Here is a 16,835-nt window from a genome sequence, read left to right on the forward strand (position 1 = left end):
CAATGCTGTTAGAAACAATGAGGAAAAATCAGTGTGATTAGTGCTACCTCGGATAACAAACATAATGCAAATTTGATGAGGTTATTTTCTACATTAATACATAAGAATGATTTATAACCTGCCATAACATGTCAATATGTTGCTAACATCTTCACTATCACTATCATCTATATGGATCACTTTTAGGACATAAGGATCAGTATCTCTTTTTGGAGGGCTGCAATAGACATGTGTGCATTATTTGAGTTTACTGAGATGGTCAAGGATAATGGAAATAAAGACCCAAATCTTATGAATTTGCATATACTAAAAATTCAAATAACAATGTAAAATAGACAGTTCTTCCAAACTCTAATGTCATTCTTTAAAATTCTGTAAGAAATAACAAAATGTAATACCTATCTAAAAATATAGTACCTTAAAAGAAGCTTAAGAATTTAAGAAAAGCACTGGCAGAGGTGAAGTGGCATACTGTGGGCAACTAACTTTCAATGGTTCAGTCAAAACAAATCAAGCAATGAGAGAAAGCAAATACTATTACTATTTGGGCTATATAGGGTATTTTAAAAATGACACTTTAAAATTGTACAGACATAGAATGTGAGATTGTTTCTTCCTGCATTCTCATGGGTCATCTTGCACTTTGAAGCAAAGACCTATACAAGAGGTCAGAATTCTAGAAGTATGTGTAAGATGCTTCTCAAAGGCTAGGAAGTACCCATCTTGAAGTAAAAATTTCTTACTTTGAAATCTGCCCTTATTATCATGAAATTATAAATTCTCAGGTGACTCAAGCTCTAGCCATCTGTTTACTTTGAAATGTCTATGGAGTTCTTCAAAAGGACCAGGCTCCATCTAAGGCATGGCAGGTTTATGAAGACTACAAAGAACAACAGTAAGGTATGCTTCATGAGCAAATGCATAGGCAGGACGATGTACCACTTACACAGGAATTCCATCTATAGACACCTCCCACCCCTTCCATGCTTATCATCCTAGCAAAGGGTTGCAGTATTTAAACAAGGCAAAGAAATTAAATGGCCTGTAGTAAAGTGGTAACAAGAAGGGTGAGTTACACCGAATAAAAATTAAAAACAAATTCAGGAAGGCCCTCTGATTTTTTTTTGTTTTTAATTAGTACATGCACATAATGGTGAATGTTACAAATAACCAACCAATCAACACAATCACTCCCCTCTAGCCCCCCCAGTCCCTCCCTAAAAACAACCACTGTTTTCTACATGTGCACAGACACATAAATTCATTTAAAAGCATACATAGCAATGAACTAGAGACACTGTTTAATACCTTGCTTTGTCTCAGTGAATACTATTCACTCAGTTGTTCAATTATTTATGAAGCAACTTTTAAGTAGCAAGCACTGTTCTAGGAGGTACTAAACATGGATTAAATTCTTGACCCCATGGATTTAGTATTGCAGTGGTCCATTCCATACACAACACCTCATTCTTTCAATAGGGTCTATTCACCTCATTATAAGTATATACTGCAATTTGTTTAACCAGTCCCTTATTGATGGGCATTTAGGTTGTTTTCTAGTCAACACATTCTGTTTTATAAACATTGATCTCACAGCACCTTCTTCATTTATAAACAGATTTCTTGGTCAAACTCTAAACAGCTGTTTAAAACACATTAATCTATATCAACAATGCATTTTTGAAAGTTTCATTCAAAGACTTCACTTATCAATATCTATAAAACCGTATCTGAAAAGAAACTCATTCTAGAATCGTTTAAGATTCCAAATGGCTATTTGTAAGTTCTGCAGCATGTGTAATCAATTTTAAGAACCTATGAAAACAGTAACGGTCATAGTCAATCCGTTTTTTTTCCTTGCAACCATTAGGTGTGGTGCTAATTCTTCCAGCTGGTTTTCAGACAGCTTTAAAATTAACTCTGATGTTTCCCTAGCCCTTAGAAGTCAGAGTGATTGCTTTGCCAAGAGAAACCGGGCTCTTACAGAACAACTCAGAATTCACTATGTTCTTATAATTTCAAGTGTAGACATTCAGGGGTATGTGCATGTGGGTCTGTGTGCATGCACACACTCAGGCACACATGCCTAAGAACATGTGTATGTGTGCACATGTGTGCTGACAAACTCCTTAAGCTAAATTTGTATTATACAGGTATATGATGCCCCACAGTCCACGGAGTAATGCACAACCATATTAATCCAGATATTACAAAACAAAAACAAACCCAATGCAGTAGCCTATACTGATTTACAAAAAATATATATATAAGCCCAACAGCAACATTTCTTGAGCAGAATGTATGCCAGGCCATGTGCTGTTTTAAGCATATCTTCTCATTTGGTTACAGCATAGCCCATATTACAGATGTGAAAATGTAGACTTAGGAGGTTTCAGTATTTTGGCAAGTTCATTAGCCCCAAAGTGAAAGAGTTAAACATAAGCACAGATAGCCTCTGCTTTAAAATCTGTAACTGGTTATGGCATTGTGCTCTTGCAACTACATACTACATCTAATAATAACTTTATGAATTATATGCTAGGCATTTTATACTCATTATTATATAATATGCCATATCGGATTTATACAGGTTAACTAGCAAATTCTGTAAATGTTGAATCCAAGATACAACCTAAATCTATCTGACTCCACAGTAAAGAGCATGAGCTCTGCACAGATTCAAATCCCAGTACAACCACATAGTAGCTGTGGACACTGGATAAATTAATCTCCCTGTACTTCTTCTGCTTTAACTGGGGATTCTTGATGACTATGTGCATCAGGGTGTAAACAGGTGTAAAGAGACAAGAACAGTATATGGCCTATGCTTACACCCTCCATTACAGTTGGCTGTTGTGGTTATACTGCTTGTATTCATTCTATAACAGACAATTACATGTTTTCTCCCACATACAAACCACGGCTGGACCATGTTAAGACAGAGCCTGTGGTTGGGACATCACACTTGTAGGAAAGTCCAAGCATGAAGCTACATTATTAGGAAAAAATAAGGACAATTCTCAGCTGGGGAGCAACTGGAGTAATTAAGGAATTTCCAAATTCCTACCTAAGACTTCCCCAAGCAAAGGTCTCTAATAAACCCCCAACCCAGACTAGAATACAGGCAACTCACTGATGGATCCTATTTGGTCTAAAGGAAGGAACTCTGCTCAAAGTATTATGACCAAGAAAGAGGAGAGTTGCATTTCCTGTGAGTGGGCGGGGAAGCCATGGAAATTAGCATCAGAGGGTATGGGTGGGGGGGGGGATCCAGGTGAAATGGAGCCCTCACAGCTTCAGAGTTGCCTTTGGCTCACAGAGGAAGAATCCCAATAGGGAAGAAGATGGGGCAGCTGACGGACAAGCCAAGGAGCTCGGTGGCCTAACATTCATCTTTCTGTTTGGAGGACCTGCAGAGACTCTGGATGGGAGAAAAAGCCTGCTTTACAATGGGGCTCTGCATACAAGGGCCTCTTCTTTTCAGACCCTCTCCATTTTCTCCAGCTGAGCCCAATTTTATGCAAACAACACTCTTAGAGGAGCTCAAAATACAGGCGGGGGTGGGGGGGGGGGAGAAAGGAAGCCAACAATTCATTAAGTGGCAGCAGGCCAGTCAAGTGGGGACAGCGAGAATGGGAGACATCGAGGGGGAATGGAGCCCGGCTCTCAAGCGACCAGAGGCCAAGTAAAGCATCCTCCCCTTGACCCTCACTCCTAGCAGCGCAGACCTGGAGGAGACTGGCCATTCCCATCTCTTTTCACCTGTGCCCACGCTGTCCCCGCGCGCTGGCCTGCCGCTCCTCCGTGCCCGGGAAGCTCGCCCAGAAAACATGGCTGGCTGCAGCCTGCGCTACGCGGGAGCGTTCCGGGCAGGCATGTTGACCTCGCCCGCTGATGGGGAAAGGTCGGATTTGGGGAACTTGAACGTCTGGTGTGGCTGCAAGTGCAGCTCATATCAGCTAGGCTCCTTCCTTCCTTCCTTCCTTCCTCCCGCCTCAACCCTCCCCCCACTGCCTTTTCCTTCCTTTCTTTCCTTCCCTTTTCAGCCTTCCCCCTCTTTCTCATCCCTGCCCAGCCTCCGCCCAGCCAGCCAGGCCTCCGCCCCTCCCCTCCTCCGGCTGTCACTTCCAAGCCCAAGGACAAAACCTGCCTGAGGCTCGCGGTTACCTGCTGGCCCCTTGGGCCCCGAGGTCCGCCTCGGTCACTGCCGGAGCCCAGGAGTACACTCAGCAGCCACCCGCCTCATCCCCACGCGTTTGAGCGGCCGCGGCAGCAGCTGCTCCTTTTATGGGGCCCGCAGGCAGAGGCAAAGCTCCAGCGTCCCCAGCCCGCGCTCGCTAGGGTGGGGGTGTCAATGCGCACTATTCACACTTGCCCCCCCCCCCCCCCCCCCCCCGGCTGCTGGGTCCCTCGGGAGTACAAGACTTCCCCCCCTCCCCATCCACAAAGTCTGGGTACGAGTGGTGGGGTGGGGTGGAAGATAAATATTGCTTTCAGGGCACCCAGCAGGGGAAAGGCGGTCACGTGGTCCCGGGCCCGGTTGGTCAGGGAAATTTGGGCCCAACCTTGGAAATGAATGTGGAAGTGTGGGTCAAACAGGACAGGTATTTTATCCGTTAAAATAAAGCAGAAATAAGGCTGAACCATCCTAGTTATATTCCCTATAGTAACAATTTTTAAATGACACCTGCCACTTTATTAAATGATTATTATAGGCCAAAAAATATTCTCTACTGGTGCAGACCATTTTGGAAGCACTGTGATGGTATTACAGTCTACCATCCCCACTTCATACATCAGAAATCCAATCATACCTCAACTCTTCTGGAAACTTACATCTGCCCCCAATCCAAGAAATACAAGATAAACACCTTAGCTTCACATCCTAGGTCCCTTAAAATCTATCCTAGCACGATGCTCCAGCCACAATATGGATGCATCTCAGCCTCCTGCCACCCAAGAAAGGGGTAACTATTTGTCTTCCCTTTGAAAGATGAGAAAGGTGAGGTTCAGAGAGGATAAATGACTGCCAAAGGTTACTCAACTAAGAGGTGTTTGGAGCAATGTCTCAGGTCAGTCCCAGTTCAAAGCCTTGGGTCTTGGTCTCCCTATGCTACTGCCTTTGTAAACTCTAAGGCCAAGAGAGCATGCCTTTTGAATTTTGAAAGGTAATTCACTCCTTCTTTGGCAAGGATAACTGCCTTCCCCACCTCCTAAAAGACTCCCAGGGCCATAGGAAAAAATAAAAAACTCAGAGAGCCCCTTTGAACTTGACACCTCAGGCCAGCTCATCCTTTTGATTCATACATCATTTTGGTTCTAATTTCAGGTGGACTGTGGCAATAGTGAGTGGGCATTCATGGGAAATAATTGATTTGACTACACTGGTTTTGGCTTCTGGCATGCTTGCATCACTGCCCAGGACAGCAAATCCTCTAACAAGGTGGGAGCCAAAAAGCAATTACTTGACATAGTTTATATAATGTTAAAAGTGATTTTTTCCATGTGAATTACAGAAGCAGGACAATAAAATCCACAATATAAGTTTGAAACAGGCCTCCCCTCAAGGGTGTGGAAATGCATTAGCCAAATGAGAGAGTAATATTACATTCACTCGTGTCTAGTTGTTTTTTTTTAAGCTGGCACAGGGAAAGGATTTGACATGGGGGGGTCCCAAAAGCAAAGCCGGTACAATTTTCTTTGTGTAGAGCTCATCAGAGAGTCCTGATTCTGATAAGATGCAGTCAAAGAATGTCTAAGTAACTTCAAAAGAGAAGGGTGGGGTTGAGATAGTGAAAGTGATTTTCAATTTTAAATAATTACATTAGGTCATTCAATGTGTGGAATGGAGTGTCTGTAGTACAGGGCGTCCCTGCTGAGTGTCCTCAAAGGTAGAGTGTTAGGTGGCAGAAAACCTGTAATTGAAGCCCTGAAGCACTCAGGTCTCCATGAAGAGGGCTAGGGGCGGGGGAAGAGCAAGAGCAAGAGAGAGTGAGACAGAAAGAGTGAGAGTGAGAGTGAGAGTGAGAGAGATACCCTATTTCCCAAAATTACCATCTAACTATACCAAGCCTTATGAGCTTCAAGGGGGTGGGAAAAGAAGAATTAAATGCAAAGGGAAACAAAAAGGCCACTTAATAGAATTCTAAGAAATGTGATTTAAAGAAAGAATTATTTGAACCCACATGCAAAAGAAGCTTGGTCTAACACAGGGGTGGTTTATCCTTTGAAGCAGCCAGCAAAATCCCTAACCATTCAGATTCTGAGCTCCACAAATTTTGTTTCATTTGCATTTGTGGTAGATTTTCTTACAAGCCCTCTTAGTGCTGCTGGGAAATGCCACTGGTAACAAGAAAATGAGGACTTGGTGTGATGTCACCATCCTTTTGTCTATCTCTACTCATATATATTGAAATGGACTTCTTTTGAGCCATGCTACCCTCTCTTGAGCCCTGATCCTCTGAATTATGTACCTTGTGAAGGATCTCTGAAAACTGACATTTGCACTTGTCTGTAAGGGCATCGTTTGGCAAATCTAACTCAGTTTTGTAGCCACTCCTGAATCTTCAACCTAGATCAAGCAGATGCAGGTGATATGTCTCAGTAAAGATTATAAAATGAACTTTAAGTTTTGTGTAATATGCTGACTAATGTGTTTCTTGTTCACAGATGGTTAAAATAAAATTTCTTAGGGAGAGGAAATTTCAAATTTTTTTGTACATCCTCATACAACTCAGGGTTTTGCATGTGTGTCCAGTGCAATGGAACATCTCAGGTAGGCTGAGTATCCACTTCAAACATAAATAGCTGTCCTTAATACTCAACTGTGAAAAGAAGGTGCTTTATATCTCGCTCAATTGTATTATCAGCAGTCTATCTCAAAGAAAAACCCTGTGGGTTCTTTCAAGCCCCTCAGAATGGATGGGAAAATTAAGTCTGATTTAATCTCTCAGCCAAACAAGATATAATGACATTACGTTATACATGTGGAGTTGCTAGAGGTGGTTTCTGTATTAAACTCAACTGGCCACCCAGAACTTAACTTTCTCTGTGGTAGGTATGAGTCTTCTGTATTTTGGGGTTGGTGTTTATTTTTTTAAGTGCAAACATCATAGCTCTAACATCAAAACAGAATTAATTCAGTTTGGCTTTGAATTTTTTTTCTTAAAACTGTAACATCCTTTCCCTTTTATTTGTTCAACACATATTTTTTGAGCACTTCCTATTTGTTGCATTGTTCTGGACACTGAAGATGCAACAGGGAACAGACAAAAGGCCCTGACTTTATGTAAGTTTATGCCTGTCCACAAGTAGAACCCTAACATCATTGCAAGTGTACACAGAGCTGACCCACAATTATTTACCCTAATTATAAGGTAATATAACAAGGAATTCCAATGAATAACTAACTCAGCCTAGAAAAGTTTTCCTTGATTTTAGGATACACTATATATTTTCTTCTATTGATTTTCTTTTTTTTAGTCCTCACTTGAGGACACGTTTCCATTGATTTTCAGAGAAAGAGGAATGGGGGTGTGGAGAGAGAGACATCAATGTGAGAAACATCAGCTGACTGCCTCCTGGACATGCCCCAGAGACCAAACCCCAAACCCAGGCATGTTTCCCGACCTGGAATAGAAAACACAACCTTTTAGTAAAGGGAACCATGTTCCAACCAACTAAGCCTTTCGGCCAGGGCTAACTCATTTTTTAAAAAATATTTATTTATTTTTACAGAGGGGAAGAGAGGGAGAAAGAGAGAGAGAGAGAAACATCAATGTGTGGTTGCCTCATACGTGGCCCCCACTGGGGACCTGGCTCGCAACCCAGGCATGTGCCCTGCCTGGGAATTGAACCTGCGATGCTTTGGTTCGCAGCCCGCACTTAATCCACTGAGGTACACTACACCAGCCAGGGTGGCTAACTCATTTTTAATACAAATAAGGCTACACAGTGATAGGGATGATCAGTGTTTGGACCTTGGCCTTTGGAATCTAGGATATCCCCTATCTACCCTGGGCTCTGTGACCTTGAACAAATTACTCAATTCCACTAAACTTGTTTCCTTATTTGTATGTTTTAATGGAGAGAATAAGAACACTTAATTTGAGGTAATGTTGTAAAATTAAATGAGATAATATAGGCAAATCATTTTGCCTAAATCAATGTTTCTCAACCTTCTTTTCATTATCAATCCTACCAATAAGCTTTTTTAGATTTTATTTCCTCTAATCAATCCCCCCATAAAATTTCAATACTATAGATATCCTGCATGTCTGTTTAGTTCTATCTGTACATATACATTAAAAAAGTAAGATTTTTTTCACCCCTCCCCCAAAGAAACAATGTCTGTACCCTTAGGGTAGAATCATTCTCTACTGAAAAGGCCTCCCTCAACTCAGATCTGGCATCTAGTGCTTGCTAAATCTTAGCAAATATAATAGTAATAAGAAAAGAAAATAAATATAAAACCTTATGTCTCCAGAAGCAAAAGGGAGTAACATCTGATAAAATGATGATGAAGCATATCTCCTAAACCCAGGAAGCAAAAGCCTGAGTCCAACAGCACAGCAAGTAGCATATGGTGGCTGGGCTTGAGCCCCCAGCAAGAGGACCTGCTTGCTGATGGGAGCACGGTGGCTAGACAAGGAGTGATTACAACTCTTAACCAGTCAGTTAAGGCTCCCCATTAACTTGCACATGCAAAGAAGAACCAAGACAACACCAAAGGGCTCCAGGACAGATACGTTTGTACACCATTCTCCTGGCATGAAAGGTCCTCTTTCCATTTTTCTGTCAAGTAGCACCCTTCTGTCAAGCCCACCAAAAGCTCCACTTCCTTCATGAGGTCCTTCCAGTGTGAAGTCTCTGCCAGCCCTCAGTCATCGGATAACCCTAAATTGAAAGCATTTTACAAAACAACTGGCTACAGCTCTTCCTCAAAAATGTCAAGGTAGTGTAAGACAAGGAAAGACTGAGGAAGTGTCTCATATTTCAGGAGACATGACAAGTCAAGGCAGTGTGTGGGGTCCTGGAGTGGATTCTGAACCAGAAGAAGGACATGAGTAGAAAAAATTGGTGAGATCCAAATAGTCCTTAGCTCACTTAACAGTGTTTTGACAGTGCTAATTTTCTGGTTTTGATCATTGTACCATGGTTACATAAGATGTTAGTATCAGGGGAAGCTGGGTAGAGGATATATGGGAACTCCCCATACTATTTTTGCAACTTTTCTCCAAATCTCAATTATTTCAAAATAAAAAATTAAATTAAAAAATCATGGTGACTTGCTCATTTTTTCTTTCAACAATCATATCCTGAGGGCCTATCCCATGCTAGGTCCTTTCAGGGGCTTGGGAATCAGCAATGAACTAAACAAGACAACAATAGCTGTGAGGCAATACCTATGGGTCTTATCTTGTCTATTATGGCCATGCGACATCCATGTCCCCATGGCATGGTATAAGCTGCTCAAGGGCAGGATATGGCTATTGTTCTCTGTCACTCAAAGGAATGAGTGGGAAAGGAGAGCTGTTAAGTCCATTGCCTAGCATGTAACAGGTTCCTAGAACAATGTTTGCTGGACAGTAAATCTTTGATGGGTGAGAGAAGGTACCATTTTTAAAAATATGAAAGACCTTGACAGAGAGTCTGGCACAAAGTAGGTGTTCAATCAAGATATTTCTTGTGTGGAATATAAAAATAATCAGCTCCTGATCCCCTTAGACTTTCAAACATTATAATTTTATAACATGTCATAATTCTTTTACAAATAAAAGTGTATGTGTTTTTGTGTGTGTGGAAGCAAGTTAGAGAATTCATTTTGGAGATACAGGGAAAGAGGAATGGAGACCTGAAATAGTATATCATAATATACCCTAAAAATTACTTCAAAAATTAATTAAACTCAGCCCTGGCTGGCGTAGCTCAGTGGATTGAGCGCAGGCTGGGAACCAAAGTGTCCCAGGTTCGATTCCCAGCCAGGGTACATACCTGGGTTGCAGGCCAGAACCCCCAGCAACCACACATTGATGTTTCTTTCTCTCTCTCTCCCTCTCTCTCTCTCTCCCTCTCTCTCTCTCTCCCTCCCTCCCTCCCCCTCCCTCCCTTCCTTCCCTCTCTAAAAATAAATAAAATCTTAAAAAAATTAATTAAACTCAGATTTAAAAGATTTCAACAACTTGCTTTAAGAACAAGAATGATAATCAAAAAAGAAACACCAAGAATTCCCTATGCATTGCCAAACTTCAGCGACTCACATAAATTAAAACAAAAACAACACCTGTCATATGGTACTAAATGTGCAGCATGCTTTTGTGAATCAGTGTGGGATTACATTTTTCTTGGCAAAGACTTGCCTGCTTATCTCCATACCTGAACAACCTGATACAGCTACTCAACATATGCAATGGTATCTCAGTTTAGGGTCATTTCTATTATGTCCCCTTCCAGGGTTCCCTCTCTTGGTGAATATTACCTCCATACATCCCATTCTATAAGTCGGCACTTCTGCAATCATCCTGGATGACCCCTGAGCTGCATCTCTAAGTTGTGACAAATATTCCCCTGAACTCATGTTTATCATGTCCATCATGTCCTCATCTCTGTCACCAATGTTCTCATCTACCATGTTCTTTAGCCTGGACAACTATAACGGCTTCCACACTGGCTCATAGTAGGAAGAAATGTTGTTTTCTTTTCTTTTTTTAAAGGGGTAAATGTGATCATGTCACTCACCAATTTAAGTCTCCAAAAAAAAAACCCCAAAGTCTTAGACTTCAAAGAACATGTGTGGTCTGGTCCCTGCCAACCTCTTCAGCATCATCTTCCAGCTCATGATTCCTAGCTATTTCTGCTCTATTCATGCCAGTTTTTATTCAGTGTGAAAATGTACCATGATCTAACCACCCAGGAAAGGCTCTCTACCATGCCCCCCCACTCCACCTGCTCATCCTTTGTATCTCAGCTTCAACAGCCTTCTCAGAGAAACCTAAGAACAATCCCCCAGACTTGGTGAGTTGCTGACCTCCAAGATAGCCCTCATTGGTTGGTGCCCGTTTCCTGGTATTTGAACGCCTGTATTCTCCTCCCACAGTGTACTAGGGGTGCTCTGCGTGAACAATAGAATGTAGGAGAAGTGATGGTATAGGTCACTTTCAAGGTTAGTTTATAAGACTTCCAAGAAACAGTGGCTTGGCCAGTACTTCCACTGGATTAACTGTAGAGGCTAGGGTTGTCCAGCATTCTTCAAATACACATTTTCAGCTGTAGTACTGCTTTAAAAAATACACAAAGTAGCAAAAACATATAACAAAATTCACCGATGGTTCTACCAACTAGAGACAACAAAAGCAAACATTTGGGATATGTGTATGTGCAAATCTATGTTGTTTATTTAAGAATCATAATATATATTCTGTCTTGTGACCACCTTACTTCACTTAAAAGTATTGGGACCACCTTTCTATGCCATTAAATTTTCTACCATGTGAAAAAACCCCACAGATTTAGTACCCCATCCCAATCTATCTAGTCAGAATTTCCAGAAAAGGAGCCTATGAATCTGTATTCTAACCAGTAACTCAAGAAATAGACTATACACGCTCATGTAACCTAAAATAACTTCTACTATAAAGGGCTATGATCCCACAAATGCACATATTTGCTCTAATACAGATGACAAAACTAAGGAGAACAATGACAGCAAAAAGCTTTAGGAACTTCATTGTCAAGTATTACTCCTCTTGTAAATTGGGCTTCTCACAAAGGAACTAAAGGATCAAGTTATACCCACATTGCACACTAGAGAGCTCAAATTCTTTTCATGGCAAGTGGGGGTAAAAATCATACAGCAATGAAAGTTAAGAGCACTCTTCCTGGAGTTCACTTTCATGAATGAACTCATATGTGAGGAACCCCAACTTTAATATCTCCTTGAGGATACCTCCTTTAGAAGGTAATCACCTGAGGAAAATTACCAGAAAGATTTTGTTTTGTCATTTATCACTATTAAAATCAATTGTGTTCCAAGGCAGAGGACTTAAGCATCTTTTCACTTTCCTTAGCCATTCTTTCTTATCCTATCAGGGATCATGAACAAGAAGCTGTTTTTGACCTGAACTTCCAACCTACTTTAAACAACTCTACCTAAAAATCACAATTTCCATGTGATTGGCTGATTCTGCAATACTGTCAGTTTGGAAAATACCAATTATCTATATGAAAACATTTGTCTACATATACTTGAAATTCAGTAAAATTTTTTTCCTTTGCTCTTTGTTAAAATATCTCCAAAATTCTTTGGGTGCTTACTCAGTGTGTGCCAGGTGCTACACTGTTATTTAACCCATTACTTATTTTAATCTGCCCCAAATTCTCACAAAGAAGGGATTTTTCCCTTTATATAGATCAGAAAATGGAGGCTCAGAGGGCTTACAAAAGTTCACATCGCTCATGGGTGATGAACCAGGATGTAAAACAAATTTCAATTATCCAACAATCCCACTTCTGAGTATATATCCAAAGAAAGTGAAATCAGTTTCTTAAAGAGACATTTGTACTCACTCCCATGTTTACTGCAGCATTATTCACAGTGCCAAGGTATGGAAACAACCTAAGTATCTATCTATCCATGGGTGAATGGATAAAGAAAATGTGAAAAAGTATACATAATGTATAATATATATGTATGCATTATTATATAATTATTACATAAATATTATTCAGCCATAAAAAAGCAAATCCTCCTACCTGTGACAAACATGATACACCAGAAGACATCAGGCTAAGTGAAACAAGCTGGACACAAAAGATAAACACTGTATGACAACTTATACATGGAACCTAAAAAAGCAGATGTCACAGAACCAGAGACCAGAACAGTGCTTTCCAGGGGCTTGAGGGATGGGGAAAATGTGGAGAGGGTGGTCAAAAGGTACAAATTTTAAGTTATAAAATGAATAAGTTCTGGAGATCTAATGTACAGCAAGGTGACTGTGGTTAACACCCTGTTTCATATACCTGAAATTTTTAAGTGAGTGGATCTTTTTGAAGTATTCTCACCACACACAAAAAGTACCTATGTGAAGTGATGGATGTTTAAGCTTGATTATAGTAATCAGTTAATAATGCAATATGCCATGCTGTAATACCTAAAATATACATAATTTGTATTTGTTAATCTTACCTCAGTAAATCTGGAAAAAAAGAAAATAAAACAAATCTGACATCAACCCTGTTTTTTTTTTTTTTGGTAAAATACCAAACTCCATATGCAGAATAAAAATAATTAATACTGTCCCATTGTGAAAATGAAAAGATTGATTTAAGACAAGTAGATAGGGGATTCCCTGGCCCATATCAGTGTTTTCTATTACTCCAGAGAAAGTGATATAACATTGCTATTAAATCAATCTCTTTTAAATTAAAACTGTACAGCAGGATGGTGCAATGAAAAATGGACCCCTATCATTTACTCTGCCCTTTAATAAGTAGAGACTACAACTGCTAGACTGAATTCTTAAGGCACTTTTGGAGTCTAAAAATGCCAGCCACCTGCCAATTAATTCAATACTATCAGAGGAACTGAGACCTGTTTCCGATCCCCTACATTATGCAATATGGAAAGATGGGCACATGAAAGAAATGGCACTGTGCACAAAAAAGGAAGGAAAGCCACCAAGTTCAGAGCCATAGTGCTGAGGTTTGTCTCTGGGGGAGAGCTTCCTGTCATGGTGACCATTAAAGACAGTAACAGTCACATGGCCAATCTCCAAACTCTGGGGAGCCGGAGGTAAATGCTGCTCTGTGATTAATCCAGGTGACAACTGCTAAGGTTGCTGATTTAAGCACCAAAGAAGGTGACCCACTCAGATAAGTATTTGTATTGGTACAAATCAAGCCCACTTTTTGAAGGTGTACATGCCAGTACATAGTTCCTTCAGTAATTCTTATGGGCACAACACAACTAGTATGGCTGATATGTAGAGAAAAGAAAAGCACAAGCTTTTCAAGGCACTTAAATGTTCAATCTCGTGCTTTCCCTGTTTCTTTAATGGACTCTATAAATGGGGGTTTTATTGAGCCTTTGGACCTCCAAGTAGGTAAAGCTTTTATAAATGTTCAAACACTACTAAGAAAACTCAAAGTACAGTATAACAATGTTTTTTTTTCTATCAATAACTCTTCCTTATTTGACAGAGCTTTGAGCTATAGATCCTTTATTAAAGTATTTTGAGAGCTTCTTTCCCTCACTAGTTGTACTGGCACCGGGACAGACTGTGGCTAGGGAACTGACAAGTCAGAACTCCAGATGGATTAAGGCAGAGGATATTAGCAAAGGTCTGAGCCTTAATGAACAATCCATAAACTCAGAAGAATTCAGAAAGTTCTACTTTACATATTTTTAATGAAGAAAAAAATCTTAATACAGAAAACCGCAAACTCAATAAGCAAAATTCAAGTATGTGCTTAGCCTGATTTGTTCAGGAACAGGCTCTGGGTGGTTGATTAACTCCTGAAATCACAGGCAAACTTTGGGAATATGCCCTTATGGACACTGTGTGTTGCAGACGGCTGATGAACTGCATCCTGTTATAAAATACATCTGACCGCCCCCAACACATTAACAATTAACTTCTACTTCCCTCTAGAAGAGACCCAGAATCTGAGAATGGTCAAGATGACAGGGCCTTTAGGCACAATTTGTTTCAACTTTCTCATTTTACACATGAGAAAACTTAGACACACAGATGTGATGTTTACTACCTTCACTTTAAAAAGGCAGGGAGTTTCCCACTTTTTAAACCAGGTCACTGCTTTAGGAAACTTCATTAATAAATTTAGACAGACTAAGTTATCCAAATCACATCTGGGGAGACATACCCACCTCATTCTACCAAGGAATTCACATGTATTTAACATATTCTCAAGAAAATCATAAAACGACCATATTTAATCAACTATAAGACAATTATAGTTTATGAAGCAGTAAGGCAGAGAAATACTGCCAGTTAAATGACAACATGCCATGATGAGAGAATGCATTTCAATTTCTCAAACATTAAAATGCAGAAAACAAATCTCAGAATTGATGAAATATGATACTGCAAGAACTTTCTTGCAATGCCTTGATTTATATGGTTCTTAAAAGAAAAGAATGTGGTGAATTTCTTTTTGTAATAATTAATAGGAAAGAAAGAGCCTGCAGAACATCTCATACATTAAAAGCCTTCTTTCTAAAAAGTGTGAAACCAGCTTAGTAAGTTAATCAAAAGAGTTACACAAAAGAAATCATAAAAATTATTCATATACTCTGTATTTTTGGACTATAAGACACACACCCCAAATTTGGGAGGACAGGGGGGCTGCACCTTATAGTCTGAATGTAGCTTACCTGGCTCACTGTGGCGGGGGCGGGGGGGTCATGCCCAGGGGCAGCAGCGGCCTATGTTATTCACGTTATTAAATATTTTACCACATTTTTTCCTTCAAAAATGTTTTCTCCTATTTTCCTCCTCTAAAAGCTAGGTGCGCCTTATGGTCCAGTGCATTTTAGATTCTGAAAAATTCAGTACATAAAGTATCTTATTTTAACATACACAGCATTCGTTAATTCATTCATCTTTTAAATTAGATTAAGGACATTTTTTGAACCTAGTTTCCTTTTTTGGGATTCTAAAGAATCTTTCTTGGTATATACTAGTATACTTATAATTCAGAGTCTAACATTTCCAAATTGAAATGAAGTGATAATGGAAAGACACTTGCAAAGCAATTTGAGTGCTTTAGATTTTTAATGACTTCTCTTTATATTTTATAGTCCTTCCTAAACATGATTTAACAATTTTTAAGCAACCAACCTTTGTCGAGTAAGTTTTCAAGGAAACATCTCTCTTTTTTCTCACTTATATTTCATTGGATTATGTATATTTAAGTATATGTCATTATGTTAACAATATAAGAAGTATAAGCAGGTTTTGGAATAAACAAGTGACTACTTGAAAGCATGCAGTGGGAAGAGAAGTGTGTAGGTACCCACTTTCAAGGTGGCACCCACTGATTCTTGCCCCCAGGTATTCAAGTTCCTATGTAATGTCCTCCCACATTGAACAGAGCTATCCTGATACTGCAGAAATGATGAAGTATGATTTCTGAGGTTAGGTCATAAAAGACATTACAACTTGCAACTAGCTTTCTCTTTGGTCTCTCATAAGAAGGAAGCCAGCTCTTGTGTCATGAGGTCATTCAAGTGACCCTATGGAAGAGTCCACATGTTGTCTGCCAACAACCAGCACGAACTATCTAGGTACGAAGTGAGACACTTTGGAGGTGGATCATCCAGCCCAGTCCAGCCTTTACATGACTACAGCAACTTAGGCTGACATGTAGACCACAGTCTCATAAGACCTCAGCTCAGGACCACACAGCTAAGTCATTCCCAGACTCCAGAACTCCTCAGATTCTCAGACTACAGGCACTGTATGAGGTGACATATGCTTATTGTTTTAAGCCACCACCAGTTTGCTACATAAAAGTGATAACTAATACAGCAGTTTACTAGCTGACATGGATCATCAGCAGTCTGTGGGCACCTTCTAGAATGAAGAGTAAGCTGGTTCCATAAGAAAGGTTCTCTGGACTTCTGGACTCACAGAGGTTACCAAATATTCCTTTATAGGTGAGGTTCTTGTATCCTTTCCTAATTCCCCACTGGGGAATTATGAGTAATACTATTACTCATATTCTTACAAATATGAGGAATAAATTAAGGAAGTGTGATAACAGCACCATCCAGCCACAGAATTGGGTTAAAGATGAATAAGCCGTGTACACAA

At 40.0% G+C, this 16,835-nt stretch overlaps 1 protein-coding gene across 22 annotated transcripts in view; it reads right to left on the minus strand.

The window, feature by feature from the left end:
• Nucleotides 1-16,835, minus strand: part of MAGI1 (membrane associated guanylate kinase, WW and PDZ domain containing 1) — a 604,195-nt gene that overhangs the window by 166,074 nt on the left and 421,286 nt on the right. The window contains exon 1 of one of the 22 annotated variants that reach the window (XM_036031544.1): nucleotides 4,168-4,334. The exons of the other annotated variants lie outside the window; for them this stretch is intronic. The gene's annotated coding sequence lies outside the window, so the exon portion shown is untranslated. Of the gene's footprint in view, nucleotides 1-4,167; nucleotides 4,335-16,835 lie in introns of those variants that run through there. 22 annotated transcript variants of the gene reach the window in all.

The sequence above is a fragment of the Phyllostomus discolor genome, chromosome 7 (assembly GCF_004126475.2).
Source record: "Phyllostomus discolor isolate MPI-MPIP mPhyDis1 chromosome 7, mPhyDis1.pri.v3, whole genome shotgun sequence".
In the NCBI taxonomy this organism is placed as follows: domain Eukaryota; kingdom Metazoa; phylum Chordata; class Mammalia; order Chiroptera; family Phyllostomidae; genus Phyllostomus; species Phyllostomus discolor.